At 38.2% G+C, this 15,553-nt stretch overlaps 1 pseudogene; it reads right to left on the reverse strand.

Moving 5' to 3' along the window:
• On the reverse strand, window positions 1-6,179 carry LOC113063163 (macoilin-like; annotated as a pseudogene).
• Between the last annotated feature and the right edge of the window lie 9,374 nt (window positions 6,180-15,553).

The following is a 15,553-nucleotide window of genomic DNA, read 5'->3' on the forward strand; positions in this document are numbered from 1 at the left end:
AACACAGGATATCTTATCCTCACAATGAACTGTGCTTCTCATCAAGTTCACACTTTTCATTAGACTGCAATCTTGCCATTGATGCAGTTTCCAATGGTTTGCTCAGCATTCGATGGTCATCCGCTGGTCAGCAATGTATTTACAGTCAACTTCGATTTCATCTGGAATGAATCTCAAAGCAAGGTCACCTATAAGCGGCCTCAGTGTCTCTGCTGAAATCAGTAAACACAGCTGAAGACTCACCAGAGGCTGTTGGCATTGTCAAAAGGCAAAGTTTTCAGGCAAACCTTGAAGCATAGATGTCCTCGTGTTTGGAATGTCAAGTCAAAACAATCCTTCAAAAGCCGTCCCGTCCGATTTGTCCTCGCTGGTCTTATTTCTTAAGACACTGGTACATGAGCGCTCTGGGATTCAGCATGTAGCGCTCAGAGTTGAAGAACTTGAGGTACTGAGGCATAGAGGACCTGGGGGCCATGTACGACATCCCTGGAGCCACGGCCATCGCTTCAGCAAGCTTCTGCTTCATTTCTTTGACCTCGTGGTCTTGTTTCAGAATTTTAACTGTGAAGAAAAACATTTGAGATATTAATATTGTGGCTGATACTAATGAGGATGATTTTATATTCATTTATAGTATGAAACTCTATATTCATTTTAACATCTGCTAAACATTTAAAGCTGCTGTAGGTAACTTTTGTAAAAATATATATTTTACATATTTGTTAAACCTGTCATTGTGTCCTGACAGTAGAATATGAGACAGATAATTTGTGAAAAAAAATCAAGCTCCTCTGGCTCCTCCCAGTGGTCCTATTGCCATTTGCAGAAATTCATCCGCTCCCGGTAAGAAACAACCAATCAGAGCTGCGGTCCGTAACTTTGTTTGTGTTCAAAATGTAGAAAAAATTATATAATAAGCGAGTACACCGTGAATCCATTTTCCAAACCGTGTTTTTAGCTTGTCCTGAATCACTAGGGTGCACCTATAATAAGTGTTTATATTCAGACTATTTTAGATTGCTTCAGGGGTACCACGGCGGAGTAACCCAGTACCTTTGAGATTCTTCATAGACATAAACAGAGAGAAGTAGTTCCGGCTACAATGTTCTTCCGCAAGACGCAAGCAGTTCTGTTTATTAACCACTAGAGCGTCAAAAGTTACCTACCGCAGCTTTAACAGTGTTATTAAATTATTAGCGTTATTGAATTCTAAGATTAAGTGAGAAAAAAAGGGGAAAATAACCTTGCGCTATCTCCAGCTGTCTGCGTGCGTCTCCGAGCGCAGAGAAGAGGTCTAGCTTGAGACGGGTTTCTGCACTCAGGTTGTACTCTAGATGCTGAGCCTTGTCCTGCAAGGAGGAGAGAGCTGAGAGCAAAGCGTCCGCTTCCTGCTCCGTGCATCTGTTCCTCTGGAGGGTCTGGGAGGAGCAGGAGAACATTGCATGCATGAGACAGGAACACTGCAGAACAGTACAAAATAACGGTGATCGGAAAGATTTGAGGGATTGTGAATGATTCAGGTGAACATTTGAAAGTGAAAGTGAAAGTGAAAGTGAAGTGACATTCAGCCAAGTATGGTGACCCATACTCAGAATTTGTGCTCTGCATTTAACCCATCCGAAATGCACACACACAGAGCAGTGAACACACACACACACACTGTGAGCACACACCCGGAGCAGTGGGCAGCCATTTATGCTGCGGCGCCCGATCCCATTTGTCGAGTTCGAAATAACTGGGCTTTCAGCCTTATAATGTTTAAAGGATAATTCAGCAAAAAATGAAACTTCTGTCATCATTTACTCACCCTCACGTTGTTGTTGAGTCTGAAGTGTGTCATTTTTTGTGATATTAAAATAGTTACTTTACTTTCAGACAATGTTCTTAATTTGATGAAATGCATTATTTATGCACATTCTACTAGCAAAGTAGTTTCTGTAAAATGGTTTCTGCCAATTTGTGTCAAATTTGACAGTGTTCCTGCTCCAGGGGTATTATGGGATAGCAAAGTGTCCAGTGGTTGTACAATTAAGAATTTATGTGAGTTTTAATTAATTAATTAATTTTTCACAAACTATTTAATATATTCTGGACTTTTGGGCATCCAACTAATTTGGTATTTGATAGAGTAACCAGGGATTTATTATTTTTGCAATTCCTTTTGTTGCTACTTAGAGGCAAAGAAATTACACAGTTTATCTTTAAAGCATCTGTATTCAGTTTTGTGCGTTTTCCTGAGTTTGGAGCCCACTACCATTAAGTGGATAGAGTTTACTGTCATAAATATAGCCTTACATGTTTATTTGTTTCGGTTGTAAAGTAATCTGTCCTCTTTGGCGGAATTTCGTTTCCACTCACCAAACTCCAAGAACAGACATTTCAAGGTAAAAAAACAAAACAAAAAAAACACGTACATACGGTTTGCTTAAATGTTTGTTTTCAGCTTAAGCCAGAGCCATTAAAGCATAATATACTGTTGTTAATTGTAATTTGTTTATGGCGAGCTATTATTTTTTTTTCCTAATTACCTAATTTTGTATACACAAATTTAGTTTAAAAAAATATCTGAGTCCAAGCAGAGTTTAATTATCTTGGGTCTTACTTGCATTAGGCTACTCTGTCAATTCCAAAAAAAAAAAAAACATTGAAATGGAAATGCTTTCCAATGAGAGAGAAAAATCTTCAAAAGCTTGACTGATTTTCAAATATGATACAAAAATTCTCAGGTTGCACAATAGTTTCTGAAAGATTTGGATTCCGTTTTGGCATGGCTTATGTAGCAGATGGTAATAACAGCATTTAAACTGGGCAAGGAACAAGAAATAATGAAAAAACGAAACAATACACAGAATCAGCATTCGGCATAGACACTTTCACCCACAAAAAAAAAAAGAAAGAAAAAGAGACACAGGCTGAACACCACAGACAGCAAGCTACCAGATCCACAAGTGTCATAACATGAAGAATATAAAACTATGAATCCAGCACAGTATGTAACTGAACAGATCTACAAACTGCATTCTTTACCTCCACTTCATTCTCTAGAGCTATCATTCGATTTTCTTTCTCCTGATACTCCAGGTGTAGCTGTTTGTACTCTGAGTCTAGATCTTTAGCTTTTTTCCTCAACATTTGAGTTTCACTGTGTTCTTGCCTATAGTGGATGGAAAAAATACAACATTTTACAAGTTTATTTTGTCATTGCTATTCTGCATTAAGAATTCTACTGCCAATTATAGCTATAATTAAAAAGCAGGACATCTAGGCCTAGTCTCAAAGACACAGATTAAACAAATCCAAACATTGACAAGATCAATGTAGGTATGCATTTGAATGTGTTTGCACGATTGCTTTATTACACAATTACCTGAGTGCTGCGCTTCGAAGTAAAAACGTTGCTTCATCAAATTTTTGGGTTCTGACTTCTGCCAGTTGTTTTTTCTACTGCAACTCGAGCCTCTGTTTCCATTCGGATTTTCTTTTCCAGCAAGGACCAGTTTTGTTTGTCCTTCTGTCTGGATTTGGTAAGACACTGAATCCTGCACAGCAGAGCCATTTAAATGAACAGTGTTAGATTTTGTCAAGTTGCACATACTCCTAACATTCAAGAGATGTTTTCTATTTTAATATATTTGAAAGTTAATTCCTATCATAGCAAAGCTGACTGTTCAGCAGATGTTATTATTTTAGTCTTCAGTGTCGAATGATCCTTCAGAAATCCTTTTAATATGCTGATCTGCCGCTCAAGAAACAATTCTCATCATCAGTGTTAAAAACAATTGTGCTGCTTAATATTTTTTTAAAACTGATTTGTTTTATAGAATTAAGTTCAAAAGAACAGCATTTCTTTTTAAAATGGATTTTTTCCATAGCATTATAAATGTATTTGCTGTCTCTTTTGACCGATTATTATATTGATCTATTTATATATATAAATATATAAAAAATTATTAAAGTGTTAGTGTTATCATAGAACATCAAAAAAACTGCCAACAGTTAGTAAGAAGCATGCATATGTTTGATATTTAAATGCAAGCATCAGTCAAACATCAAGCAGCACAGCATGACCTAACATCAACCCAGAGCTTTAATGCCAAGACCAACAGGAAGCGATCAGAGGACTCACTTGTTTTGCAGCAGTTCATTTGCATGTCTGAGCAGAGAGACTTCAGGGCGCAGACTGTGTTCACTGTTGGTCAGATTACAAATGTGACTGCGCAGCTCCTGCTCGCTCTGTCTGCTCGCCTGCAGCTCTCCCTTCAGCTTCCTCATTTCTTGTTCCAGCCTGTGGAGCAGATGGAGATCACAGTGCAAATGTACTTGAAAAGTAACCATCCTCCACAGTCCAGCAAACGTATGAATTTTGAGCTGAATCATTCAGTACTTATAGAAATGAAATAACATAAACATACTTCAGCATCTGCTCAGCGTGTGGGTTCGGAGGACTCGGGGGGATGTTTGACGAGCACCTTTCAGCAGGGTCCCCTGTTGTGTTGATGGCTTTGGGGGCTTTCTGCCTCTTCTCCCCTTTGCTGTTAGGGATATTCACTGAACCTCGATGCACTTTAGGCAAGGAGCTCTTGGAAGGTTTTTGAGCTTTGCTGCTCTGATCCTCCTGAGGTAGGTTTTCAGTCATTTCTAGCATGGATGCAGAGTCCAAATGAAGTTCCCCTCCACGGTGCTTGAGTCCTGGGGTTTGTTGACTTATATCTCTTTCGGGTCTCGCAGGAAGTCTGTGGATTTGAAGGCAGTCTTCCATGGTTTGTTTGTCCTCTGAGGTGATGGAATTGGATGGACATTGGTATTGCATCGGCCTAGATTTGGCCACCTTATATTTGGGATCTGTATAAAGACAATTTTACATTTGTGAGATTCATCACTTTTTCTTCTTTTTTTAATGTACTTCATACTTTGAATTAGATTAGATTACTAAATCGAATTGCAAATTATGTCACGATTATTTGAGCAATATTAAACTATTGAACTTTTTAGAAAGACATCTTGAAAATAGCTACATATTATATGATACTGTAAAATACATTAAACATACCTTCCACCCACAATTTTGGGTACAGGTGGGTGGCAGGAGGTAGGGATTGTTGCAGGAGATCCATGTGGACATCGTTCTCGCTCTGAACTGATTTCTGAGGGCGCAGCTTAAACATACTGGAGAAGTAGCATGTTGCATCAAATCCCATGTACACTAATGGATAACCAATGCTGGAAAAAATTATTATACCATGTGTTACATTACAGTACGAAACACTGCTAGTAAAATTGTTGTTTATTTAAAACCCCATATTACATTCAGCTCTAAAATAAATTGGCAATCAGAACCTACCAGTGTGCAGCAAATAGATGGGACAGATTTGCATTAGGGCTTTTCAGGTCCCGCAACCGTAGAGAGGCCTCCATATACACTAACAGTATCCATAATGTCACAGATGACATACAGATTCCCTTTTCTGCAAATAAATAAATAAATGATGTGTGTATAAAATGGAAAGTAACACACTCTATTTAACTGATATACCATGCACACTATGTATGTGTAAATAAAGGTATATAATGTTTATATCCCTAATAGCCTAACAGAGGCACAATGACTCCTGTAAGTGATAATGAAATGGCAATTAGATTATAGGGCTCACCTGTATGCCACATATAGTTGAGTAAGACATATGTGCTGGCTGCAAAAAACAGCCAGTGTAAGGGTACAAAAATTAAACAGAATAAGTCCAGGGTAAATGCCGCACACACAAAAACCACACAGATGGCCTGTTAAAGAAAAGCAGAGGTTAATTTGTTTAATATAAATGTTTTAAATGGTCATTTGAAATTCAAATAAATGCAGGAACAACAAGATATAAATAAAAAAAGAAATGGGAATAAGAACATTCATTTGTAATTATAGATCAGGGTTTGTTATTATTTTTAAAATTAAACAATAATTAAACAATACAATTGAAAAAAAAAAAAAAAAAGCCTACCAGTCCATGACAGTGGAATGTGGTGTAGACTGTCCCCAGAAAGAGCCAACATGGCCACAGGTATTCTAGTCTGAACTCCAGAATAAAGTCAGCTAACAGCACCAGCATCCAGACGATCATCAACTTCAGAACAGAGTAGGCGCTGAAAACAGGACATTTCAAATGACTTACCATTTTTTTTTTTTTTTTTTGAAAAAATAAGAATCAGTTTTACAGATACAGGGTGTCATTTGAATTAATGTGAATTATTTTTAACTGAGTAGGGAAAAATAATACGACAAATTGATCACTATAAAATAGCATTTTTCTAAAGTCAAATCAGACTGTCAAAACGGAAGTCCTTGTACAACTACAAAACTCGCCTTCTCTGTTTATACTTTTCATGTCACAACTTCATGTTGAAAGAATGACCAAAAATATGTTTCTGTATTTCAAAGGAAAAGGGGACCAACATATACGTGAGATGTAAAGGCACAGAAAACAATCTCTTGAAGACGTTACAGTCCATGTTTTGGTCGCACAATCCCATCGTGTTCCATTCCTTTGTTCGAGCTTTCTGCCTTCCACATCCCTTTGTGTTTGGTAACCACGGCAACATCTCATCTTCTGCATCAGCACCTAAACGTCGAATCTACAGTGTTGCCATGGCTATTTAAAGAACAAGAAACCGTTTCAGGACAAATCCGAGCACGTTCGTTTCACTATAAAGCGTGTAAACACAGCAGGCTTTTGTCCAGATCACTACACTAAGAGACGGGGTTAGTTCATAGTAGGCTACAACTGCTGTGTGTTTACCTCCCTAGAAACACTTGTCTGGAATCAGCAAACCTGATCAAACTGAAAATGCACCAACAATTTACGAACACAGCTCTGAATCCTACCAAATATTAAATTAATTGAAAAATCTGCATAATTTACGGCATATTGTGCAGCAAAATAAGCCCAGTGAAAAATTGTATTACATAAACGAGCGGGGTCAAGTTGGTTTTGTTTTCGATATTCGTGACACATTCAGCGGTTAACGCCAATAACTCCAAAACGAATTGCCCTAAAAAAATCTAAGCAGTGTGACCGCCAAAAGGGCAAAGCTGAACATGTTTCACATCCTTCTTTTTCTATATTTTCCCTCGATATAATAAGCACGGCCCCATGCAAGCCGTCGCAATGTGCAAAAAGCCGGGAGAGAACGCTCTCAGCAGAGCCTTCAGTTAGGGACCGTGGGGAAAGTGCAAACTTTCTTCGTTTTTTGCTATAGCTCAGTAGGCGTTGTTTTTGTAATAGCTTTTTAGTTAAAGGGCATATAGACATGATAACAGTGTCAATCAATAGTGGGGAACCGTGGACATTTTTAACAACCTTTCTTTTTACCACTACTGGTAGAAAAGGGAATTGCATGTCCAAAATTAACCTTCTTTTTGTAATAACTTTCTACAGAAGGAAGATAGAGAGATGAAACCAGTGTCAATCAATAGAGGGAGAGAGTGGATATTTTTCACATCCTTTCATTTTACCCCAAGTGGCTGATAAGGGAATTGCATGTCCAAATTTAACCTTCTTTTTGTAATAACTTTCTACAGCAGTGAAACAGAGACTTGAAACGAGTGTCAATCAATAGTGGCGGACAGTGGACATTTTTCACATCCTTTCATTTTACCCCTACTGGTAAAAAAGGGAATTGCATGTCCAAAATTAACATTATTTTTGTAATAACTTTCTACAGCAGGGAGACAGAGACATGAAACCACTGTCAATCAATAGAGGGGGAGAGTGGACATTTTTCACAACCTTTCTTTTTACCCCTACTGGTAAAAAAGGGAATTGCATGTCCAAAAAAAATCTTCTTTTTGTAATAACTTTCTACAGCAGGGAGACATAGACACGAAACCAGTGTCAATCAATAGAGGGGGAGAGTGGACATTTTTCACAACCTTTCGTTTTACCCCAAGTGGCTTATTAGGGAATTGCATGTCCAAAATAAACATTCTTTTTGTAATAACTTTCTACAGCAGGGAGACATAGACACGAAACCAGTGTCAATCAATAGAGGGGGAGAGTGGACATTTTTCACAACCTTTCGTTTTACCCCAAGTGGCTTATTAGGGAATTGCATGTCCAAAATAAACATTCTTTTTGTAATAACTTTCTACAGCAGGGAGACATAGACACGAAACCAGTGTCAATCAATAGAGGGGGAGAGTGGACATTTTTCACAACCTTTCATTTTACCCCTACTGGTAAAAAAGGGAATTGCATGTCCAAAATAAACCTTCTTTTTGTAATAACTTTCTACAGCAGTGTGACAGAGACATGAAACCACTGTCAATCAATAGAGGGGGACAGTGGACATTTTTCACAACCTTTCTTTTTTACCCCTACTGGTAAAAAAGGGAATTGCATGTCCAAAATTAACATTATTTTTGTAATAACTTTCTACAGCAGTGAGACAGAGACATGAAACCAGTGTCAATCAATAGAGGGAGAGAGTGGACATTTTTCACAACCTTTCATTTCACCCCAAGTGGCTGATTAGGGAACTGCATGTCCAAAATAAACCTTCTTTTTGTAATAACTTTCTACAGCAGTGAGACAGAGACATGAAACCACTGTCAATCAATAGAGGGGGACAGTGGACATTTTTCACAACCTTTCTTTTTTACCCCTACTGGTAAAAAAGGGAATTGCATGTCCAAAATTAACCTTAATTTTGTAATAACTTTCTACAGCAGTGAGACAGAGACATGAAACCACTGTCAATCAATAGAGGGGGAGAGTGGACATTTTTCACAACCTTTCTTTATACCCCTACTGGTAAAAAAGGGAATTGCATGTCCAAAATAAACCTTCTTTTTGTAATAACTTTCTACAGCAGTGAGACAGGTACATGAAACCAGTGTCAATCAGTAGAGGGAAAGAGTGGACATTTTTCACATCTTTTCTTTTTACCCCTACTGGTAAAAAAGGGAATTGCATGTCCAAAATAAACCTTCTTTTGTAATAACTTTCTACAGCAGGGAGACAGAGACATGAAACCACTGTCAATCAATAGAGGGGGACAGTGGACATTTTTCACAACCTTTCCTTTTATCCCTACTGGTAGAAAAGGGAATTGCATGTCCAAAATTGACATTCTTTTTGTAATAACTTTCTACAGCAGGGAGACATAGACACGAAACCAGTGTCAATCAATAGAGGGAGAGAGTGGACATTTTTCACAACCTTTGGTTTTACCCCAAGTGGCTTATTAGGGAATTGCATGTCCAAAATTATCCTTCTTTTTGTAATAACTTTCTACAGCAGGGAGACAGAGACACGAAACCAGTGTCAATCAATAAAGGGGGAGAGTGGACATTTTTCACAACCTTTCGTTTTACCCCAAGTGGCTTATTAGGGAATTGCATGTCCAAAATAAACCTTCTTTTTGTAATAACTTTCTACAGCAGGGAGACAGAGACATGAAACCACTGTCAGTCAATAGAGGGGGACAGTGGACATTTTTCACAACCTTTCTTTTTTACCCCTACTGGTAGAAAAGGGAATTGCATGTCCAAAATTGACATTCTTTTTGTAATAACTTTCTACAGCAGGGAGACATAGACACGAAACCAGTGTCAATCAATAGAGGGGGAGAGTGGACATTTTTCACAACCTTTCGTTTTAACCCCCAAGTGGCTTATTAGGGAATTACATGTCCAAAATAAATATTCTTTTTGTAATAACTTTCTACAGCAGGGAGACAGAGATATGAAACCACTGTCAATCAATAGAGGGGGCAGTGGACATTTTTCACAACCTTTCTTTTTACCCCTACTGGTGAAAAAAGGAATTACATGTCCAAAATAACCTTCTTTTTGTAATAACTTTCTACAGCAGGGAGACATAGACACGAAACCAGTGTCAATCAATAGAGGGGGAGAGTGGACATTTTTCACAACCTTTCTTTTTACCCCTACTGGTAAAAAAGGGAATTGCATGTCCAAAATTAACCTTCTTTTTGGTAATAACTTTCTACAGAAGGAAGATAGAGAGATGAAACCAGTGTCAATCAATAGAGGGAGAGAGTGGATATTTTTCACATCCTTTCATTTTACCCCAAGTGGCTGATAAGGGAATTGCATGTCCAAATTTAACCTTCTTTTTGTAATAACTTTCTACAGCAGTGAAACAGAGACTTGAAACGAGTGTCAATCAATAGTGGCGGACAGTGGACATTTTTCACATCCTTTCATTTTACCCCTACTGGTAAAAAAGGGGAATTGCATGTCCAAAATTAACCTTATTTTGTAATAACTTTCTACAGCAGGGAGACAGGAGACATGAAACCACTGTCAATCAATAGAGGGGGAGAGTGGACATTTTTCACAACCTTTCTTTTTACCCCTACTGGTAAAAAAGGGAATTGCATGTCCAAAAAAAAATCTTCTTTTTGTAATAACTTTCTACAGCAGGGAGACATAGACACGAAACCAGTGTCCAATCAATAGAGGGGGAGAGTGGACATTTTTTCACAACCTTTCGTTTTACCCCAAGTGGCTTATTAGGGAATTGCATGTCCAAAATAAACATTCTTTTTGTAATAACTTTCTACAGCAGGGAGACATAGACACGAAAACCAGTGTCAGATCAATAGAGGGGGAGAGTGGACATTTTCACAACCTTTCGTTTTACCCCAAGTGGCTTATTAGGGGAATTGCATGTCCAAAATTAACTTTCTTTTTGTAATAACTTTCTTACAGCAGGGAGACAGAGACATGAAACCAGTGTCAATCAATAGAGGGGGAGAGTGGACATTTTTCACAACCTTTCATTTTACCCCTACTGTAAAAAAGGGAATTGCAATGTCCAAAATGAACCTTCTTTTTGTAATAACTTTCTACAGCAGGGAGACAGAGACATGAAACCAGTGTCAATCAATAGAGGGGGAGAGTGGACATTTTTCACAACCTTTCTTTTTTACCCCTACTGGTAAAAAAGGGAATTGCATGTCCAAAATTAACATTATTTTTGTAATAACTTTCTACAGCAGTGAGACAGAGACATGAAACCAGTGTCAGTCAATAGAGGGAGAGAGTGGACATTTTTCACAACCTTTCATTTCACCCCAAGTGGCTGATTAGGGAACTGCATGTCCAAAATAAACCTTCTTTTTGTAAATAACTTTCTACAGCAGTGAGACAGAGACATGAAACCACTGTCAATCAATAGAGGGGGACAGTGGACATTTTTCACAACCTTTCTTTTTACCCCTACTGGTAAAAAGGGAATTGCATGTCCAAAATAAACCTTCTTTTGTAATAACTTTCTACAGCAGTGAGACAGGTACATGAAAGCCAGTGTCAATCAGTAGAGGGAAAGAGTGGACATTTTTCACAAACTTTTCTTTTTACCCCTACTGGTAAAAAAAGGGAATTGCATGTCCAAAATAAACCTTCTTTTGTAAATAACTTTCTACAGCAGGGAGACAGAGACATGAAACCACTGTCAATCAATAGAGGGGGACAGTGGACATTTTTCACAACCTTTCCTTTATCTCTACTGGTAGAAAAGGGAATTGCATGTCCAAAATTGACATTCTTTTTTGTAATCAACTTTCCTACAGCAGGGAGACATAGACACGAAACCAGTGTCAATCAATAGAGGGAGAGAGTGGACATTTTTCACAACCTTTGGTTTTACCCCAAGTGGCTTATTAGGGAATTGCATGTCCAAAATTATCCTTCTTTTTGTAATAACTTTCTACAGCAGGGAGACAGAGACACGAAACCAGTGTCAATCAATAGAGGGGGAGAGTGGACATTTTTCACAACCTTTCACAACCTTTGGTTTTTACCCCAAGTGGCTTATTAGGGAATTGCATGTCCAAAATTATCCTTCTTTTTGTAATAACTTTCTACAGCAGGGAGGACAGAGACACGAAACCAGTGTTCAATCAATAGAGGGGGAGAGTGGGAACATTTTCACAACCTTTCGTTTTACCCCCAAGTGGCTTATTAGGGAATTGCATGTCCAAAATAAACCTTCTTTTTGTAATAACTTTCTACAGCAGGGAGACAGAGACATGAACCCACTGTCAGTCAATAGAGGGGGACAGTGGACATTTTTCACAACCTTTTCTTTTTACCCCTACTTGGTAGAAAAAGGGAATTGCATGTCCAAAAATGACATTCTTTTTGTAATAACTTTCTACAGCAGGGAGACATAGACACGAAACCAGTGTCAATCAATAGAGGGAGAGAGTGGACATTTTTCACAACCTTTGGTTTTACCCCAAGTGGCTTATAAGGGAATTGCATGTCCAAAATTATCCTTCTTTTTGTAATAACTTTCTACAGCAGGGAGACAGAGACACGAAACCACTGTCAATCAATAGAGGGGAGAGTGGACATTTTCACAAACCTTTCGTTTTACCCAAGTGGCTTATTAGGGAATTGCATGTCCAAAATTAAACCTTCTTTTTGTAATAACTTTCTACCAGCAGGGAGACAGAGACATGAAACCACTGTCAGTCAATAGAGGGGGGACAGTGGACATTTTTCACAACCTTTCTTTTTACCCCTACTGGTAGAAAAGGGAATTGCATGTCCAAAATTGACATTCTTTTTGTAATAACTTTCTACAGCAGGGAGACATAGACACGAAACCAGTGTCAATCAATAGAGGGAAAGAGTGGAGCATTTTTTCACAACCTTTCTTTTTACCCCTACTGGTAGAAAAGGGAATTGCATGTCCAAAATTGACATTCTTTTTGTAATAAACTTTCTACAGCAGGGAGACATAGACACGAAACCAGTGTCAATCAATAGAGGGGGAGAGTGGACATTTTTCACAACCTTTCATTTTACCCCAAGTGGCTGATTAGGGAACTGCATGTCCAAAATTAAACCTTGTATTTGTAATAACTTTCTACAGCAGTGAGACAGAGACATGAAAACCACTGTCAATCAATAGAGGTGGGACAGTGGACATTTTTCACAACCTTTTCTTTTTTACCCCTACTGGTAGAAAAGTGGAATTGCATGTCCAAAATTGACATTCTTTTTGTAATAACTATCTACAGCAGGGAGACATAGACACGAAACCAGTGTCAATCAATAGAGGGGGAGAGTGGACATTTTTCACAACCTTTTGTTTTACCCCAAGTGGCTTATTAGGGAATTGCATGTCCAAAATTATCCTTCTTTTTGTAATAACTTTTCTACAGCAGGGAGACAGAGACAATGAAACCAGTGTCAATCAATAGAAGGAGACAGTGGGACATTTTTCACAACCTTCTTTATTAAACCCCTACTGGTAGAAAAGGGAATTGCATGTCCAAATTTGACATTCTTTTTGTAAAAACTTTCTACAGCAGGGAGACATAGACATTGAAACCAGTGTCAATCAATAGAGGGAGAAAGTGGACATTTTTCACAACCTTTAATTTTACCCCAAGTGGCTGATTAGGGAACTGCATGTCCAAAATTAACACTTCTGTTTGTAATAACTTTCTACAGCAGTGAGACAGAGACATGAAACCAGTGTCAATCAATAGAGGGGGACAGTGGACATTTTTAATAACCTTTCTTTTTACCCGCTACTGGTAGAAAAGGGAATTGCATGTCCAAAATTGACATTCTTTTTGTAATAACTTTCTACAGCGGGGAGACATAGACACGAAACCAGTGTCAATCAATAGAGGGGGGAGTGGACATTTTTCACAACCTTTCGTTTTTAACCCCAAGTGGCTTATTAGGGAATTGCATGTCCAAAATTATTCTTATTTTTGTAATAACTTTCTACAGCAGGGAGACAGAGACATGAAACCTCTATTAATCAATAGAAGGGGACAGTGGACATTTTTCACAACCTTTCTTTTTACCCCTACTGGTTAGAAAAGGGAATTGCATGTCCAAAATTGACATTCTTTTTGTAATAATTTTCTACAGCAGGGAGACATTAGACATGAAACCAGTGTCAATCAATAGAGGGAGAGAGTGGACATTTTTTCACAACCCTTTCATTTTACCCCTAGTGGCCTGATTAGGGAAATGTATATCCAAAATTAACCTTCTTTTTGTTAATAACTTTCTACAGCAGTGAGACAGATACATGAAACCAGTGTCAATCAGTAGAGAGAGAGAGTGGACATTTTTCACAACCTTTAATTTTACCCCTACTTGGTAGAAAAGGGAATTGCATGTCCAAAATTAACCTTCTAATTTGGTAATAACTTTCTCACAGCAGGGAGACAGAGACATGAAACCAGTGTCAGTCAGTAGAGAGAAGAGAGTGGACATTTTTTCACAACCTTTCTTTTTACCCCTACTGGTAAAAAGGGAATTTGCATGTCCAAAATTATCCTCCTTTTTGTAATAACTTTCTACAGCAGGGAGACAGAGACATGAAAACCCAGTGTCAATCAGTAGAGAGACAGAGTGGACATTTTTTTCACAACTTTCATTTACCCCAAGTGGCTGATTAGGGAACTGCATGTCTAAAAATTACTTTTCTAATAACTTTCTAAAGCAGTGAGACACAGACATGAACCAGTGTCAATCAATAGAGAGGGACAGTGGACCATCTTTCACAACCTTTTTTTTACCCCCTACTGGTAAAAAAAGGGAATTGCGTGTCCAAAATTAACCTTCTTTTTGTAATAACTTTCTACAGCAGGGAGACAGAGACATGAAACCAGTGTCAATCAGTAGAGAGAGAGAGTGGACATTTTTTCACAACCTTTCTTTTTACCCCTACTGGTAAAAAAGGGAATTGATGTCCAAAATTATCATCCTTTTTGTAAATAACTTCTACAGCAGGGAGACAGAGACATGAAACCAGTGTCATCAGTAGAGGGAGAGAGTGGACATTTTTCACAACCTTTCATTTACCCAAGTGCTGATTAGGGAATTGCATGTCCAAAAATTACTTTTTGTAATAACTTTCTACAGCAGGGAGACAGAGACATGAAACCAGTGTCAATCAATAGAGGGGGAGTGGACATTTTTCACAACCTTTATTTTACCCCTACTGGTAAGAAAGGGAATTGCATGTCCAAAATGAACCTTCTTTTTTGTAATAACTTTCTACAGCAGGGAGACAGAGACATGAAACCACTGTCAATCAATAGAGGGGGAGAGTGGACATTTTTCACAACCTTTTTTTTACCCCTACTGGTAAAAAAGGGAATTGCATGTCAAATTAACCTTCTTTTTGTAATAACTTTCTACAGCAGGAGACAGAGACATGAAACCAGTGTCAATCAATAGAGGGGGACAGTGGACATTTTTCACAACTTTCTTTTTACCCTACTGGTAAAAAAGGAATTGCATGTCCAAAATTAACCTTCTTTTTGTAATAACTTTCTACAGCAGTGAGACAGAGACATGAAACACATGTCAATCAATAGAGGGAGGAGAGTGGACATTTTTCACAACCTTTCTTTTTACCCTACTGGTAGAAAGGGGAATTGCATGTCCAAAATAACTTTCTTTTTGTAATAACTTTCTAGCAGGGAGACAGAGACATGAAACCACTGTCAATCAATAGAGGGGAGAGTGGACATTTTTCACAACCTTTCATTTTACCCC

Source organism: Carassius auratus, chromosome 45 (assembly GCF_003368295.1).
Source record: "Carassius auratus strain Wakin chromosome 45, ASM336829v1, whole genome shotgun sequence".
NCBI lineage: Eukaryota > Metazoa > Chordata > Actinopteri > Cypriniformes > Cyprinidae > Carassius > Carassius auratus.